Raw genomic sequence first — 18,052 nt, 5'->3', positions numbered from 1 at the left:
CGCTTGAGCTATGGCGCGGCCTACTTACTTACTCTTGGAGCTAAGCACTTCTGGAGAAGCCGCAAATTCTGCAGCTACTCAAGAATTTCACAGCATTTTATGGAACCCGAAGGCACATTACCGTGTTCACAAGAGCCCTCCACTGGTCCCTATCCTGAGCCAGATCAATCCATTCCATACCATCCCATTCTATCTCTCTTAAGATCCATTTTAATATTGTCCATCCACCTACTCCTTGGTCTTCCCAGTGGTGTTCTTCCTTCTGGCTTCCTTACCAATATCCTGTACGCATGCCTCGTCTCCCCCATTCGTGCTACATGGCGTGCCCACCTTATCCTCCTTGACTTGATCATTCTAATTATACCTGGAGAAGAATACAGGGTTAGCTTTATCTTTTTTTGTGTTTGCTGTTTCGGTTTAGCTCCCGAAATACTGTATATATTAGGCCTATTCAGAGATTCCTCGTGCGGTGTCCTAGTTAACACCACAGCAAATGCAGTGTTTTCTTCTTGGCTTTGACCTGGACGCATAGCGGAATTTGAACGAAGCGAACCAATGTTTTCCACCGGAATGTATCCATACTAGCTCGGGGTTTGTTTTGGGGTTACTGACTTAGCTGCCAGTCACTTCTCCAGTTAATCTTTCTAAGTTAGATTGTCGATCGGTGACCATGGAAGGAGCGAAATCAGCATCCATAAACACACAGCGATCTACAGGTCACAGTCCGCTATCCCTGCGCCCATCCATAGTTGTTTCCATCCTTACAGCCCTTGAAAATGCCATGTCTGCCAGCGATGCAATGTACGAATATTTATCGACAGTTGGGACTCGGGTTCCTCTCTCAGCTTCGGTACGATCGCTGATGCCATGTGTACGTATACTCAGTGGCTGGAAAACTGTGATAGCAGAGGCTACCTTCAATGCGTGCTGTGGGAAAGCAGCAACAGCATGAAAGCTCCACGTTTGCAGGGGATTTCAGTAGCAACCACACTCAGGGCATGACTGCTGTGTCCATCTGAAATCATTAGTAACTTTTCTTGTGGCATCAGTTTCACAGTGGATATGAAATGACGCGTATATTCACAGAATACTTCATAAGCCACCCAACTTTCGTCTTGGCAACGGAAAATAGTGCCTGGGGGTACTCTTCATGACAGTCCTTCATCCTTTTCCTAGGATAAATCGGCATTGGAGAAACATAGGAACATCTCTCACTTACTCCATACGTTCTCTCGTCGATGGCACGATGAGATGGCATCAACCTGATGTTTGCCTTTTGTACTATGATTTTCTCAGGACGCTGCACGATTGTATGCGAGGTTTCGTCCATATTGAAAATCCCCGAATCTGAAATTTTATTTTCATCGACAGTATTCTCCAACACATCAAAAATCGTATTTACCACGACATTCTTGAACCCAGAAACTCAAGCCAGTTACGTCAATTCTCGCTGACGCAAACTCGGTCTGTGATGATGCTTCACGAAGTCCGCGAACCACATTTCCCTAGCTAACTTCGTATTTTAGGGGTTTTATAGTTTCGAAGTGCTTCATTAACGTCCACAATGTATTTCAGCGCTCGTTGTAAATCCTCCATTTTCATTTTCTATAGATACATTTCGATTTCCTTGTCTGGAAAATGACATCACTCGTAATAATCAGTGTAAGTCGGACCACTGGACGAAATTACACGCTCTCCTATGGTGCCAATTACACGACTGGTACACAGGCATACATGATGAACTACCATAAAAGGATTTTAAATGGACACACAAGGTTCTCATACGATTTTTTTTCCTTGGCACTACAGCCCCATTGGGCCTAGGCCTACCTCCATGAACTTCTCCGTTCACTTCGGTTTTTCTAGATCTTACACATTCGGTAGGATTCCTTGGGCGGGTGATCAGCTCCTCGCAAGGCCTCTACCTGTACACAAACACAGAAAAACGCACACACACAAACTAAACATCCATGCCCTGATTGGGATTCGAACCCACGATCCCGGCTTCCGAGTGAACGAAGACAGTGCATGCCTTAGACCGGAAATGGAAGGAAAACGTGTCCTTAAGAGGCCCTGCTAACGCTGTCTGAATTGTGCTTCTGTGTTTAGTGGTATTTCTGAAATGCAACAGATCCAAATTACAAGCTGGTGCAAAATCCACGGCCTTGCTCTATAAGCCAGTGTTTTCTCCGCCTTAGCACAGAGCACATTGGCCCAACCGGCGAATCATGTGACTAGGCCTCTCTATATTTGAGAGATGTTCCATTCGAATCTCGAATTTGACATCGACTCTTCTGATAGAGGTTTCTTCATGGATTTTTCAGCTCCTGCGAATTCAGGGATATTACCTTGATATAGCGATTAATTCTTTCCAGAACTTCTTGCTTTTACTTTGCACACTCCAGACGCTAAAGATGGAGGGACACGTTCCTCTGAAAGGTGGGTTGAGTCACCGGACTACACGGTCTTATATTTCAAAAGATATGAAACTTTTAATTTATTTTAAGGATGATTTAAAATTGAAAATGCAACAAATAAAAAAAAGTCAGAACGCGATTAATATATTTTATCAGAAACGGCAGTATGAAAGTAAATGCATTGGTTTATAGGTAAATGTGCAATGCAGATGGGCGTAACTGAATAGAAATTTATCGAACGCAACAAAAAGTAAGTAGCCCTACAACATTCTGACGGTTGTTCTTGAACAGATTGTAAAGTACAAATAACAGTAAACGGATATAGTTTTCTGTGGCGTGCACAACTATCCAGTTTTCCTCATTATTCCATAAATTTCGCAATTGGCTTACAATGAATTGTGTGAGCCTGTACCTCAGTATTTATAAATCACGACAGTCAATGTGTTTATTCAGATATTTATCACTCTCATGGCGCCGTCATTTGTTGGTACGTGTTTACTTACTCGCTATATTCCTTTTTGTTTCCCATTGAAAGTGCTCTGATGAGCGACTGATTAAAAGGACGGAGCAGTTGGCGCCAGGATGCGGACTCAAAACGTTTTGACCCTATTCCTGACCTCTGACCCCATCCTGGCACAATCGCATGTAATGAATGCTGGTGGAAGCCAACCCAAACCGGTTTCGTTAGGAAGTCAGGAAACAAGATGGAGGAGCACCTTTTTCCCGTACATTCTCCAGGCAGGGTGACAAGACTTCATTGAGCTGGCCTTTCGCAAGGTCAGCTGAGACTGTCACCCGCGCTTGAGGTGGGAAAGGGAGTTCGCCCCAGTTTGATCTGCTGTCCTTAGTTTCATCAGTTTTGCAAAAGGATAACGGTGAAGGCAAATTCTTGATGCTTTGAGCACCAGGACTTGAGGGCGTCAAAGGGGCAAAGAGAAAGAGCTTCACAAATTCTTAATGTCGGCACTGCTTTGGTCCCACCCTAAGGCGTCCCATGGCTCGTGGGGGCTACGACACGCTCAGCTTTTTCGTTTCTGCTAACTGTAGCATTTGCCTGTATTTTTGTATGGGTGCGAAATTTAGTCTCTGATATTAAGGGAAGAAAACAGGCTGAAGGTATTTGAGAACAAGGTAAAGCTATCCCTGTAAGAGGCCGTGGAAGCCCTTAGGGTTGTGAGACGTCGAGGATCCCACATTTCCTAGATAGTCGGCTCACAGATGCTGGTGAGGTTGTCAGCCTCACACGCCGGCCGCTCCTTACCCCCAGGAAGATTCCTGATACTCATTTCTGTTGGAGGCCAATTCGACCCCAGGACCATATTGCAGCTGGAGGGATTAGGCCAACTGAAAAATCCAGTGACCTCGCCGGGAATCGAACCCGGGACCTTCCGAGTTGTAAAATAGTGCCTCAGCCCTTGAGAACAGGATGCTGAGGAGAATATTTGGACCAGGGGTAGATGACGTAATAGGATGGAGAAAACTGCATAACTAAGAGCTTCGTAGTTTGTACTTTTCGACAAGTAAAATGAGAATCATCAAGTCAAGGAGGATGAATTGGTCATAGCATGTAGAACGGATTGGAGATAGGAGAAATGCATATATGGTTTTCCTAGGAAAGACAGAAGGAAAGAGATGGGGGGGGGGGAATGGGAGGATAATATTATATCAGAACTTTATGGTGGGGTGGTATGGACTGGCTCAGGATAGGGACCACTGAACACGGTGAGGAATCTTTGGGTTCCAAAAAATGTTGGGAAATTCTTGAGTGGCTGAGAGACTGGTAGCTTCTCGAGGACTCAGCTCCATGGAATCAGCCAATTAGTAAGTTGTATTCCCTCCAGCCCCTTTTGGGGTTTGTCAGCGTGCCCGAAGCGCTTGTCCCTGATGAAGGTTATCACGTGATTATCACGGCAACATTACTGAACAGAATAGCAGAGTAGATTAGAGGGGAGTATAGGGGCAGAGCCTGCGATACCATTGAATGGCAGACAAGTTTTCTTATAGAATTACTGGGTTTTTGGACTATTTCCATCGTCCGGAATTCTAGGAAATAGAAACCACGACGTTTCGGAAACTGAATCTGTTTCCGTCTTCAGGTGGAAAGATGGGAGGCATATACTCTCTTGGTTCTGTTAGGAGCTAACCTCAATCACTGTCAATCTCTTTCCTGGAATTCGGGACGATGGAAAATGTCCAAAAACCCAGTAATTCTGTATGTTATCCACCATCGTCAGAACCGTTTGGAATCTACCAGTCTTCACATAGTCTGAGCACTTGATAAGAGATGTTTCGCCCCCCGGCCGCAAGTTCCTTCATAGAAAGAAACTTCAGTTTCTCACTGGATAATAATCGCGGAGGTAAATCATTAATATCTTCTTAAACTTGGCACCAAATAATAGTGAAGGTTCGCCTTCACGTTCCTCCAGCTTTATCTTTTGGAGTAGTCTTCTGACTCTTACTACATATAAGGTTTTTTTTCGTGAAGAAATTCTTTAGTTTGTTTGCCGATATAGCGTTATTTATACTAGGTCCCTAGAACTATACTAAATTGCCTATTGCAATCGTGGAAGTCTCTGCTTCAAAACGCGGCCGGGGAATAATGGTTGATACTGCTTATAACTGCGAGTCGGAGTAGCGTAGTCGGTCTAGTGACTGACTACGGGGTGGATGCCTGAGGGGTCGGAGTTCGAGTCCCGATAGGGGCAAAAATTTTCTCTTCTCCATGTCGTTGAGACCGGTTCTGGGGCACACCCAGCCTCCTATTGCAAAGGGTATCGTGGGCTCATTCCGTGGGAGTAAAGCGTCCGGGGCGTGAAGCTGATCACTCACCTCCAACTAGTGCCGAGGCCAAAAAAATGTGGATCTACACATCCACTCCCCCGTACGTCTTCATGGCATAGTGCTTAATTAGTTAAGCACAAAGACAGCTTTACCTTTCCTTGTGTGCTTGTGCTGTCTGCTTACTGCTCATGACCCTCCTGACCACTACTGACTGAGCTCCTCTGCACGGACACGCATATGTAACATCGGAGTCTGTCCTGTCAGTGAGTTTGTCTACAGCAGAACTTATTGCGCTGTGTAGTGTTGTGTCTGTTTTGCTCCTTCTCTGCACGGACACGCATATGTAACATCGGAGTCTGTACTGTTGGTGGATTTGTCTACAGCAGAATTTATTGCGCTGTGTAGTGTTGTGTCTGTTCTGCTCCTTCTCTGCACGGACACGCATATGTAACATCGAAGTCTGTACTGTCGGTGAGTTTGTCTACAGCAGAACTTATTGCGCTGTGTAGTGTTGTGTCTGTTTTGGCGTTTGGCTTTGTGGAAATGGATTTCTGTCTGCGACAGCAGCGTAACGGGAAGACAAATGGGGGTTATCACTGTTCTTCAAATTTGAATATTCTTTCTCACTCTTGACAAAACGGAATTTTTATGCCTATTTCACCTTGAGATTAATGATAATTGGTGTTGTGTTGAGATAAAGTAAATAGTTAGGCAAACTTATTGCGCACTGGGATGGTGTTACTTTTCTGTTTCTGTTGCTTTCCGCCAGTATCCGTTATTCCACTCTGCGTCATCATTACTTAGATGAAATGTCTGCACTGCAAATACAGACAGTAATAACATACAAATTACTACATTAATACCATACATCTGGTAATAACAACATGTGGTCGTAGTTCTACTAATTGCGTTTATTTATCCACTCACAAGTGTTAGACTAAGAGTAATCAAATTTCTGTATGCTCAGCTGTTCTTGGGGTAAAAGAAGAGTAACAAATACAGTGATTCAAGGTTAATATCTGTTGCTTTTGTTTAATTTACCTTTACTGTTTCGTTTAATAGAGGATCATATTGATTGAAATATACAAAACTATAATTTTGCCTGTAGGTTTGTATGTATATGAATCTTGGTCTCGTGACGTTGAGGAAAAAAGGCAGGCTGAGGACGTTTGAGAACAGAGTGCTGAGGAGAATGTTTAGACCGAAGAGAGATGATGATATAGGAGGCTGGAGGAAACTGCATAATGAGGAGCTTCATAGTTTGTATTGGTCGCCAAATGGAATTAGAGTGATGAAGAAAATGAGGATGAGATGGGCAGGGCATGTAGCACACATGGGAGAGAAGAGGAATGCATATAGGGTTCTTGTGGGAAATCCAGGAGGGAATCAGTAGGATGAATTAGACGTAGCTGGGAGGATAATAAGCCTATTGAAATGGATCGTAGAGAAGTAAGATGTTAGTCCCAGGATACGTACCAGTAGCATGCTCTTGTGAAAACGGTAATGAACTTTCGGGTTCCATAAAATATGTAGAGATTCTCGAGAAACTGCTTTGACTGGTGGCTTCTCAAGGAGGACTCAGCTCCATATAAGTACGTAGTTTACGATTATATTCATTTAGTTGTTGATTAATTATATTAGTAGATAGGCTCGTTTAATTAAAATGTTAGATTCATAGGTGGTTTCATCAATTAATTATTTAATTATATATTTATACACTTGTAATAACGTGGAGATATTTTGGTAAAATAGTGCCCAGAGGACAGTACTGGACAATAAAATATTGATTAAACCAATAGTACATTCAAGTAGTCAGACGTGGGTATGTGCAGATAGAAACCAAAATTATTAGTATAAATGAAAACATTGAAGACATTTAGCTGAATATAGGTCAGTATAAATGTGTTCAGGGCGAAGCGCTAGAAGAGGGAGACGCTGGAAAAGGGTTTTGAGAAAAGTAATGGCATTCATTTTCGTACTTCATGAAAACAAGAAAAAAAGTAAGACGCGAGCTGTTCTCGGTAACGGCTTGTTATAGGGCCGAGTGGGTTGCACCTAAAATTACGAGTGGTTAACTCCGATATGTAATTTAAGACTCTTTGACGTTCTTATACTCCTGTAAGAGTAAAGCTGTCGGCTTTAAGCCTCTGAACAGTCCTCCAGACTATAATTTAATTCTGGATGAACTCTACTGACGTGGGCCCAAATGTGTGTACAGCTACGAGTGTAGACCGCATCGGCAAATTAGAAATACAGTAACATTTAAGCGAATGACCGTGGGATGTATATCCAGGGTTAGATTAAATGCGGGAGCATGGATTTCTCGGCCGCTGCCTTGTCTAGGTCAGTTTTGATGCATACCCAGCCCCACAACCAGTGAAATGACTCCGCTTTTCTCCCGGAGACAGAGTGCTTGTGGCCTGAAACTGACTGCAAACGTACATCAACTGCCGAAATGTAGAACTGTGGAGCCTACCTCCATCCATTTGCTCGCCTTCATGGAATTGTATTTCTACACAAAGACAATATCTTCCTCTTTAAGTAAAACTTAAACTTTGTGACGATGGCACACTTTTAAAGCCTAATGGTTACTATATGCACGAACTGGTTTAACATACTAGAACTCTGCATTCTGCCCACACAGTGTGTTTGTTTGTTTCATATGGTTCTCACAATAAGCGTCGGATGTTTTCCTAAACAGCATTAACCGGCTGGTCCTTGTAGTGGAGACACAATGTGTTTATTTATCTCGCGGGAAACGTCCCCGATATCCATTGGATAGGAGGCTTGGTGGGATCTACAACCGGTCTGAACGACATGGAGGAGATAAATTTCTTGAACCTACCCGGGACTCGAACTCGAACTCCGGCTCTTCAGTCATCCAGCCCGTAGACTGTCGCTATACCGACTGAGCTATCCGGCCTCCTCCATTTTAATAATAGGAGTGCCGTCCCACGCATGCCTGGTCTCCCAAGTAGTTCCGTAGTGTGTAACACATGCAGTTGTTTCATTAAGGTAAATGCTCGGTATTGTCTTCAAATAGGCCACGAATGCATTATTCTAGACGTCATATTCGTCTGTTCACCCTCTGCAGTTCTGAAGATGCCGCTAAGTAAACTAGTCAGCATCAGTATCATCCCCTGATTTATAATCATCCTGGTATATATATCGTAAATAAAAGCGTCAGTATCCCTGTAAATCCCATTGGTTACTAAACGCAAAAGCTGCTTTAACATACCGAAATTGCGTTATGCCCACAGAGTACATTTTGTGTGTCTGGTATGGTTCTCACAGTTGACAGCAATTTTTACCCTATACGGCATTAACCCGGTTGGTCTTTGTAGCGGAGAAATAATGTTTCCTGTGAGGTACGAAATAGGACGTTAAGGAATTTAAACATGTCGTATTTAAGAATTCCTGTAGCAGTCCGGGGAAGTTTGAGCGCGTCTGGCCCTGTCTTCTCGAGACAGGTGGTTGTCTCAGTTGCAACCCTCTGAAAATGTTCACTTGTTTCCTAAAGTCCAAACGACTGCTTGTGATGCAGCTGTTGGCCGAAGAGTCACTGTATTCGGCTCACAGTCCTCACGTTTTCTTTCGTCTGCTGGCTGTCCTTTGACAATGAACGTGGCGAGATAGGCTGATTGCTGTACAAGTATCTAACTTGTGTTGGAGGTTTCATCCATTGCTTGTTGCTCTAGAACCATACCAGCAAAGATCTGAGATGGTTAGTACGTTAACATTGAAATAATATTATCTGCTTGTCGGATATACCAACAGGCTGGATGGCCGAGTTCGATTCCAGGCAAGAGCAACAGATTTTTCTCTTTTCCACACCGTGCAGACCGCTTCTGTGACTGACCCAGTCTCGTATCCAAGGGTGGAGGGGACTTCTTTTCCCAGGGGGGTAAGGGTACGGAGGAGAAGAATGGTGGAGTTGTACCTCCACTCCCTCATTCATCTTCATGATGTGATGCGTAATTAATGAAGCACAGGGACAAATTTACCTTTTTTTACCTTTTACTTAACTTTGTATTAGAATGGCTTTTTCCAGCTAAGGGTTTTCTGTGTATTCCGTTGTGAGAGTGCCAAATGAATAGGTCTGATCTCTGCTACCGTTATTAATGGTTCTTTTGTTTCTCGTTGCGGGCCATGCAGTCTGTTTGGTGCCTTGTAAAGCGCTAAACAGCACATACACGTATTTCAAGAGCTGGGAAATGAATACGGCCCGTGACTCAGCAAGTCACATGTTTCCCAGTCTTCGTATAAAGCTAGAAACATGTCATAGTTTTTTTTTATTGCTAGTGGGGTGGGACTAAGTCCCTTGTACTGCGGCCACTTCTGGCCTATTGTACCAGCCCCAGATGATAGGTGAGGGTGATTGTGGAGCAATTGGTGGAATGAAGATTGGCAGGGGAAACCCAAGTACTCGGAGAAAACCTGCCCCAGCGTCACTTTGTCCACCACAAATCCCACTTGACCAGACCCCGGGATCGAACCCGGGCCGCCGCGGTGGGAAGCCAGCGACTAACCGCTTGAGCTATGGCGCGGACCAAAGTCATAGCTTAGTGTATTTGTATACTGCTGCTGTATGCCTCAGTAGCAAGTTGGGACTCACGATTTGGGAAACACATAGTCCCATCTATGCAGAAGCCTGGATTTCATCACCGCTTAGCATAAGACCTTGAAGGTGCTTGGGTTGGAACCATGACACCCTTCAGCTATCGACAGTAACCTTCATTCGCAAATATTCTCCGTTATGGGACCGTTGTTTTGTTTGCAGCTCGTAGATTGTTGTGGGTGGCGGGACAGCCGTAATTGGACCTGTCTGGTTGCAAGGTTTTGCCTTTCGTAATTCGTGTTTAATTGTACTAGTGGTTGTCCTAAAACATAAAAAAAATCAAACATATAGACCTACAGAAGTGGTCCCATTGTCAACGAGTATATACGTAAACCCGGAGAATATTACTTTATAGTGATCACTTACCGACTACCGAACCCCCTTCCTCGGAACAGTAGAATATGACCATTCACGTCTACAGTTATGAGTATATACGTTCCGAAAATTACGCCCTTACGTGTCCCTTTTTCACCTTCCAAACGCGAAGGTATTTCGCCAACAGTTTCCCTCTTCAGAGGAACCGGAAGTGATATGACATTATGTGAGCTGATGAAGTTGCAGTCAGTAACATTTACACTGCGTATTCTCGTGAAGTCAAGAATAGGCCAGGGGTTATACCCGTAAAAAAGAAAAGAAAATTTTACTCGAATTGTAGATTTACCACTGAATTTGTGTAGCTGAAAAGAGCTAAAGCTGACCCTATAACAGGCCGTGGAGGTCCAAAGGGTTTTGAGACGTCGAGGCTCCCACATTTTCTAGATAGTCGGCTCACAGGTGGCGGTAAGGTTATCAGCCTTACGCACCGATCTCCCTTTACTCCCATGAAGATTCCTGGTACTCATTTCTGTTTGAGGCTGACTCGACCCCAGGACCATAATGCGGCTGGAAGGATTAGGTCAATTGAAAAATCCAGTGACCCCATCGGTTCCGACTTGTAGTATAGTCCCTCAACCAACTACGCTACTGCGTGCCCCAGTTGTGTGGCTACCTTAAAATAATATTTATGATGCATTCTTGGTTTATGTAATTAAGTTTTTAATTGTATAAAAATATTGTTACTTTTACACCAATTGCTGGGCAACGGGTTGGTGACTCGTGAATAGACTGACGAGATGGCTTTCACGTGGCTTGTTTTCAATGTGGTCCGCCCCATGCCCAGTGCTAAGCAACAAAACTTTAAACACATCTGAAATAATAGGTATTTTCTGTTGAGTCCGTCATCTTAAAGCTAGCCACACTTATTCAACAGCGAAGTTAAGGATGCAAGGAACTGTGTCTCTGTCCAGCCATATCTTGGAGATTAAGTGCAGGACAGATCTTTAATTTTAATCTCTTAAGTTAACAGGTGTTTAATCCAACTAAGAGAAGATGCACAGTAATCGAAAAGTAACAGTATTTATAAACGGAATTTGAAGGGTTAAATTCCCCTCGTTTATAGGCAATTCAGTTCTAAATAATACTGCAAGCCTTTTTGTTTCAAAACATAGCCTTAATAACTAACTTCGTGGAGCACATTCTTTTTGAGAAGTTAACTGTCACTCATCTGGTCAAGAAACCCCCCGTTCTTTATGGAATATGAGGGCTCTGTCCTGTCTTCGTAAGAGCTTACCAGTGGCCCTATGCTGCGCCGGAAGAATCCATTCCATACACACATTATATTTATTCCGTTCTTTTTTAAATCTTGGAACCAAGAGAAAACTTTGGGGAATTACGCGTATATGGGGATATTATTAAAAAGGAATGGAATAAATATAATGTGTGTATGGAATGGATTCTCCCGGCGTAGCATAGGATATATATATATATATATCCTGTGTATTGTACTGGCTCTCCATCTTATTCCTCTTGATCTGATCACGCTGATAATGTTTAGTGAAGATTATGTGAAGCTCTTCATTATGCAGTTTATATTCCTGTTACACCTGCTCCCTCTGAAGTCCAAAGAAGTTTACTAACCGAGATATTCCTCTTTGTACAAATTCAGTTCACTGCTTGCAGAAAACCAGAGTGAAGAAAACTTAAAGTTCCCCAGACATGGAGAACCCTGCTCTACATAGCATTTGACCTTTCGTTTTGTTGGTCAGCGTAGCTTTCTATTGAATACAACTTAAAAGACCTTCTCATCTTCCCACGTATAACGAATATGTAAATGTTGTTATTAACCTATTTCTTTTTGCGTAAGTAGGATTTGTTAATAGTACAGTCACAGTGTTCGTAAATGGATCGTAGGCGGTTGCAACTCCGAATTGAAAATCAAAGGAATGTCCCTATTGTTTAGTTGTTTCAAATACATATCACTTAGAAGGTTTTAGTGCGCCACATCGTCCACAATAATTTCTCTACTTGATCTGACGAAACATTTGTATGAAATGGACTATAGGCTTATGAAGAGATCTTAACAATGTCACAGTTTAAACTTTCTCAATGAATATAAGATTATTAACCACCGTCCATTGTGATTGATAAAAGTTGTGTTTTTAATTTTTCATCCTCTACATGTTTCGGTCAAAACGACCATCTTCAGAAGGATATTATTAACAAATATGGGAACTGTTATTACCATGTCATAGATATAAGTGCTTAACTAGTACTAAGATGTACATTGATTTCTTAAAACGTCTAAAATTATTATAGTTAGTCTGTTTACAAAGTAATGTTTAAAATTTCTTTTAATGTAGAACTCGTACCGAACTGGGTCTAGATTAAAAGAACTATTGAACATTACTTTGTAAACAGACTAACTGTAATAATTTTTAGATGATTTAACATATCAATATACATCTTAGTATTGGTTAAAAGTTATAACATTTATATCTACGACACGGAAATAGTAGTTTCCATACTTGTTGATAATATCCTTCTGAAGCTGGTCGTTTTGACTGAAACATGTAAAGGATGAAAAACTAAAAACACAACTTTTATCAACCACAATGGACGGTGGTTAAAAATCTTATGTACAATTACTAGTGTAACGGACCAGGATGAACCAGGTTAAATTTCTCTATGAAATGTGAAGGATCGGATAGATTTAATGGCGTGTGAGTTCCAAGTGGTTACGCTTTTCACTTGAATTCTGAATACTGAAATATTATTGTCGATTCTGAACCAGTACTTAATACAGATTTATAAGAGGTTCAGATGATGGTGCATAACACACAGAAATACTGGGTCTTTGGACTTTTTCCATCGTCCGGTATTCTAGGAAATAGAAAACACGACGTTTCGGAAACTGGATCTGTTTCCGTCCTCTATTTTCTAGGATACTGGACGATGGAAAAAGTCCAAAAACATGGCAGTTCTGTGAGTACTTAACGTATTTTTCTGTATATGACCTATATTGATTGATTGATATAACCAGCTGTGTTTATTGCATGTTTATCATATGATAAACGCTGATGGCATGTTATATCGAAATGCAATGATGAAATGATTAGATGACATCCACGTGTCGATGCGTTTCACGACCTAATGTCGATAATTATAGAATTAACTTCAAGTCCCCCCTCCCCCCGTATTCTTACTGATCACATTTCAATTAATTAATTCGAACGCAAACTTAGAATAATTTCCTACAGTTTAATTGTACAGTATTTCCGGGGGCAAACGGTAGTGTAGTTGGTTGAGGCACTGCTACAAGCCGGAAGATCGCAGTTTCGATTCTCGATGACGTCATTGGATTTTTCAATTGACCTAATCCTTCCAGCCGGTCGACTCATCCTCTAACAGAAATGAGTATCAAGAATTTTCCTGAGGGTAAATGGCGGTCGGCGCGTAAGGCGGACAAGCTCACCGCCATCTGTGAACCGATTGTCTATAAAATGTGGGAGCCTCGACGCCTCACAACCATATGGACCTCCACGGTCTGTTATGGGAATAACTACCTTACATTATCCCCACCGTAACGTGGTTGCCAGGGCTTCAAGTGAGGGCACGTCAATCTGTTAAAAGCATTAAGGTATGGGCTCACCATCATGAAGCTTGGTGCGCCGGTAGCTATCTTAAATTTGTATTCGGGGATTGCTTGGTTAGAATCACGGTTGGGACACCGGCTGTCCTGAATGGGTTTTTCGTATTTTGCCTGAGTGCCTCCAGTTAAAATGTCTGGACAATACCTCGACTAGGTCACTAATTCCTTTCCAGTTCTTTTCAAATTAGTTATTGACCAGTCACCCTGTCACGTGACAACACATAGTTTGAAGTGCTGACGTGAAGGTAAGACATGGGGGAATGGAGGTATAGCTCCACCTTTCTTGAACGCTGCTCTATTGTAGGTGAGTGATCAGCTTTACGCCCCTGCCACGTTACCGTCGGGGAAAGAGCCCCCAGTGCCCATTGGATAGGAGGCTGGGTGGGCCCCAGAGCGGTTCTGGCCACTGTGGAGAAGAGAAAAATCGTGCACTGCCGGGAGTCGAACTCGGACCGTCCAGCCTGTAGCCCATCGATTTACCGACGGAGCTATCCCGACCCATTTTGAAATCATGACAGTATCATAAACAAGAATTAATTCCTCACCGTCACTCTCTTTTCATAAGAAGCGTTAGCTTTGTCCGGATGTTCATAATTTTAATAATACAAGTCGCTAATTCTGAAACTGAGTTACAAGGGCGATTATAGAACTTCCCACCAATAAATACATTGTAATGGCTGATTTAATTAAAACGAAGAGGTAAAATATTTTTTTCTGCATATATCAGAATGTTTTCTAAGTAAGAAAATCGGAAAGATTGTTGTTAATAATATGGGTAATTTGGAGATAGTTTGTCCTTGTTAACAAGTTCGAATCTCGCCGAAAGCTCCCGTTTGTATGTACTGTTCTATGACAATGTTTCATTATCACAGTTTCACTTTCCCATGTATGGGAGGGTAGTCATGACGATGTAAGACCACATATTTTTAACTCGAGTTGAAACTTTGTTTGTCAGTTCATTATGAACACACCTTTAAGACTGCAACTTACATACATTAACCCAACCATCATAGGTAGAAATAAACTATGCAAATTTCTAGCTCTGTTGCTTTATATATCTTTGGGGACTAAACCGTGCGTCAATCGAATTTTGTTATAATATGTTCCTGCTGTATAAAAATATTACAGTATAAATAATAACTGCAACAACTTAATAAAGTGACCTTAATGCATCAGGGACCACAACTTTTACATTCATCACGCATTACTCAGTGGGCCATGGCCCGTTGCACAGTACGTGTTGGTCAGATGGAATGTAATAACGCCGATAGTGAGATGGATTAGCTCACTTCAGTGACTAGCTAAGGACTCAACGACAGTGACTGAAAATCCGGCAGGTTGCAATTAATTCCTCGCTGTCACCATGTCCAGCTCAATTCTAAGCCCATCTCCCTACTCTCCTACCCATTTGGCACTGTTTTCTTTTGCACGGGTAAAGCTTCCGGAGCATGAAGCTAACGATTCTTCTCCATCTCTGAACAGCATCGAGGTTAAGAATGCCTGGAATTTCCACTCCACCAAACCCTGTGTCGTACTGTGAGTAGGGCCATTGACTTCTTTCCCATTGCACAAAGTATTTTATTTACTTTTACTACAGTGTAGGGAAATTACTTGAACAGTCTGGTCTATGCCGATGATGTGAATCTACTGGGTGACAATGTAGATACCATAAAGGAAAACACAAACAAAAAACGAACTCGGTGGCTTGAGTCCGCAAGCGAACTATACCGACCGAGCGACCGCCGCTTGTCGGCGAAGTTAATGCGAACTTTTATGGATAGAGGGTGTCACGCGGTTAGCGCAATAGATTCCCACAGCCGTTAATCTCGGTTTTCTAGACAGCAGCCGCTGTTTCCTTGAATTAGCTCCTCAGTCATCCTCACGAGGCTGAGTGGACCCCATTCTAGACCCACTACTTCTAAAAAAAAAGTGTGGTAACGCCGGGAATCGAATCCGGGACCTCTGGATCTGTAGGCAGGACTCTGACCACTAGACCACAGAGGCGGTCCCACCCATCAGATATAAAGATGAGATAAACTTAGGGCCAATCGGGGTGTAAAGGTGAAGGGAAAAAGTTATAGCGTCCAGTCCATGACATATCGCTATATTTCACTTCTGCAGCGGATCAAAATGAAACCTCAGTCGGTTGTTACGTAAAGCAGTAATATGTGTGAAGTTGTCTCCGAAGCTGGGGCCTCGTGTTTATCGTCTTATAGTGAATGAAATATCTTGGACATGTTTTAATGCTGTTAACATGAAAGCACCGCTAACAAGATGTTCAGTTTGGTGAGTCAGCGTTTGAGACCCAGAACTGACAAATCAAGTTGAAGTGTGTCACTACTCATATACTAGGGGGGGGGGGCGCTGACATCTGGTGAGCATCTTCAGTGCAGCCCACTTTTAAGCTGGCTGGAACGTTCTGTGCGGGAGGCGGTAATAACTGATCCAGGATTTTAAAACGGGGTTCTCATTGCGGGTCAGTGCGACATGCGCATTGGCGCACGGCGGGGAAGGTTGGATTTCATATAGGTTAAACAGTGTCCCGGGAATTTGACAGTTGGATTGTTAAAATTATATTGGTCCCTGTATTTACAACCATACCATGAAATTACGTGTAGGGCATGCAGATAAAGTTCCTTTCGTCCTAAACTTGTCCCAGTACTTACGACCATATCATCAATGCGTATAGGGGGCGTGCAGGTAAAACTCTGTTCTAAATTATTGAAAAGAATTTTAAGTAGTCTTATATTGCGCCATTAAGTTTCTTTTATGGAGCTACGTTCGTCACAACAGTTGGACTGTTTGTTGATTTGCAGTCCGATAGTATCATTTTGTAACGCTATATTTTTCTTCAATGGCTCTTCCAGCCCATTCTGGGCCCAGGCCTCTTATTCAGTTCCACAATAATTTTTCACGGACGTTAGGACTCCTTGGGCGGATGATGAGCTCGTCGCAAGGACGCTACCTAAACACAGGACAACACAAACACAGAATAAACGCATACACACACCGAACATCCATGCTCAGAGTTGGATTCGAACCCACAATCCCATCGTCAGAGCGAGCGAAGACAGTTCATGCCTCAGACCGCGCGGCTACCGTCACCGGCTGTAGCACTACCTTATCTGCAGAAAAGTAAGGTGGGGGGATCTGAATTGGATTTATCTGGTTCAGGATGGAAACCCGTGGCCTTTTGTGAACACGGTAATGAAAGTTTTGGTTCCATCTATTGTTAGGAAGCCTTTGGCTCCTCACGAGGAAGATGTTTGTATGTATGTAGCATGTCTAAGTTTCGCTAAGAGTAGGGGAGGGGACCAGGAGGAGGAGGAGGGTTTACCCATGGGTTTCCTGTAAATTCCGCTTTGGTGAGAGAAAATGTAAATCGATTCTATATAAACTCTAGATTAAAGCAGTGTCGTTAAATAACCCAAGAATAACAAGAATCGTTTAAAATACCCGAAATCGATGAGCATCTTAGTTAGTTAGTTATTGGAGAGGGTGGGTTTCCCCGTGCACTTAGACCTGTATTGGTCCATTGTGCTTCCCTCTATGATATTCTACCAGTCTCTATATCCTACCGGTACTGGTGCTTACCATCAGTCCCACCCAGCCAGCGAGACCGGCTCTACTAGCTGAGAGGTATCTGTAATGCTTCCCCCATCTACCGGAGGTATTAGAGACTGCTGTTGGGCGGGAAACGTCCGTAATTTGGCTCAGTGACCTCCTTTGGAGATATGAGGTTCTTTTACGTGCCGTAAAGCTACGACACGGGACCCACGGCTTAAAGTCCCTCCCGGAGGACTTGTTCCCTGAATTTTTCCGCCCTTAGATGAGCATCTTACATTTGATGTATGCCGACCAAAGCGCAAGGTAAATCGTTACGTATAACAGAGCACAATAGATCATTGAAGGTCGCAGTGCGGGGGCCGGTTTTTATGGCCCACCCCTTACATACATACATACATACGTATAGCAATGTATAAAGCACATGATTGAGGCTAAACACTTAATATTAACTGCTACACTGCGGTAAATACAGATTGGTCAGCGTTCATTGTTAACATCTGTGCTCATTGTTGCGTCTGAGAAGTAAAAAGTTTGTCTTACAATCGATAGCATATTGTTTCCTGAAAACCGGTTGCTAAATCAAGGATGCGTCTTTTTTTTTCTTTTTTTATTGCTACCATTCAGTCCAGAACCTTCTGTCTTCTCGTCTGTTGTCCAAAAACATAAAAATTAGAATATACAGAACTATAATTTTGCCTGTGG

The 18,052-nt window shown here is 42.8% G+C and overlaps 1 protein-coding gene across 3 annotated transcripts in view; it reads left to right on the top strand.

Annotated features, from left to right (window-relative positions):
- LOC111873038 overlaps positions 1–18,052 on the top strand; it is a 200,333-nt gene that overhangs the window by 43,322 nt on the left and 138,959 nt on the right. The window contains exon 1 of one of the 3 annotated variants that reach the window (XM_023867411.2): positions 5,429–5,669. The exons of the other annotated variants lie outside the window; for them this stretch is intronic. The gene's annotated coding sequence lies outside the window, so the exon portion shown is untranslated. Of the gene's footprint in view, positions 1–5,428; positions 5,670–18,052 lie in introns of those variants that run through there. 3 annotated transcript variants of the gene reach the window in all.

The sequence above is a fragment of the Cryptotermes secundus genome, unplaced genomic scaffold, assembly GCF_002891405.2.
Source record: "Cryptotermes secundus unplaced genomic scaffold, Csec_1.0 scaffold1175, whole genome shotgun sequence".
In the NCBI taxonomy this organism is placed as follows: Eukaryota; Metazoa; Arthropoda; class Insecta; order Blattodea; family Kalotermitidae; genus Cryptotermes; species Cryptotermes secundus.
The sequence above is the reverse complement of the archived record's forward strand: the minus strand, read 5'-3'. Positions and strand labels throughout refer to the sequence as shown.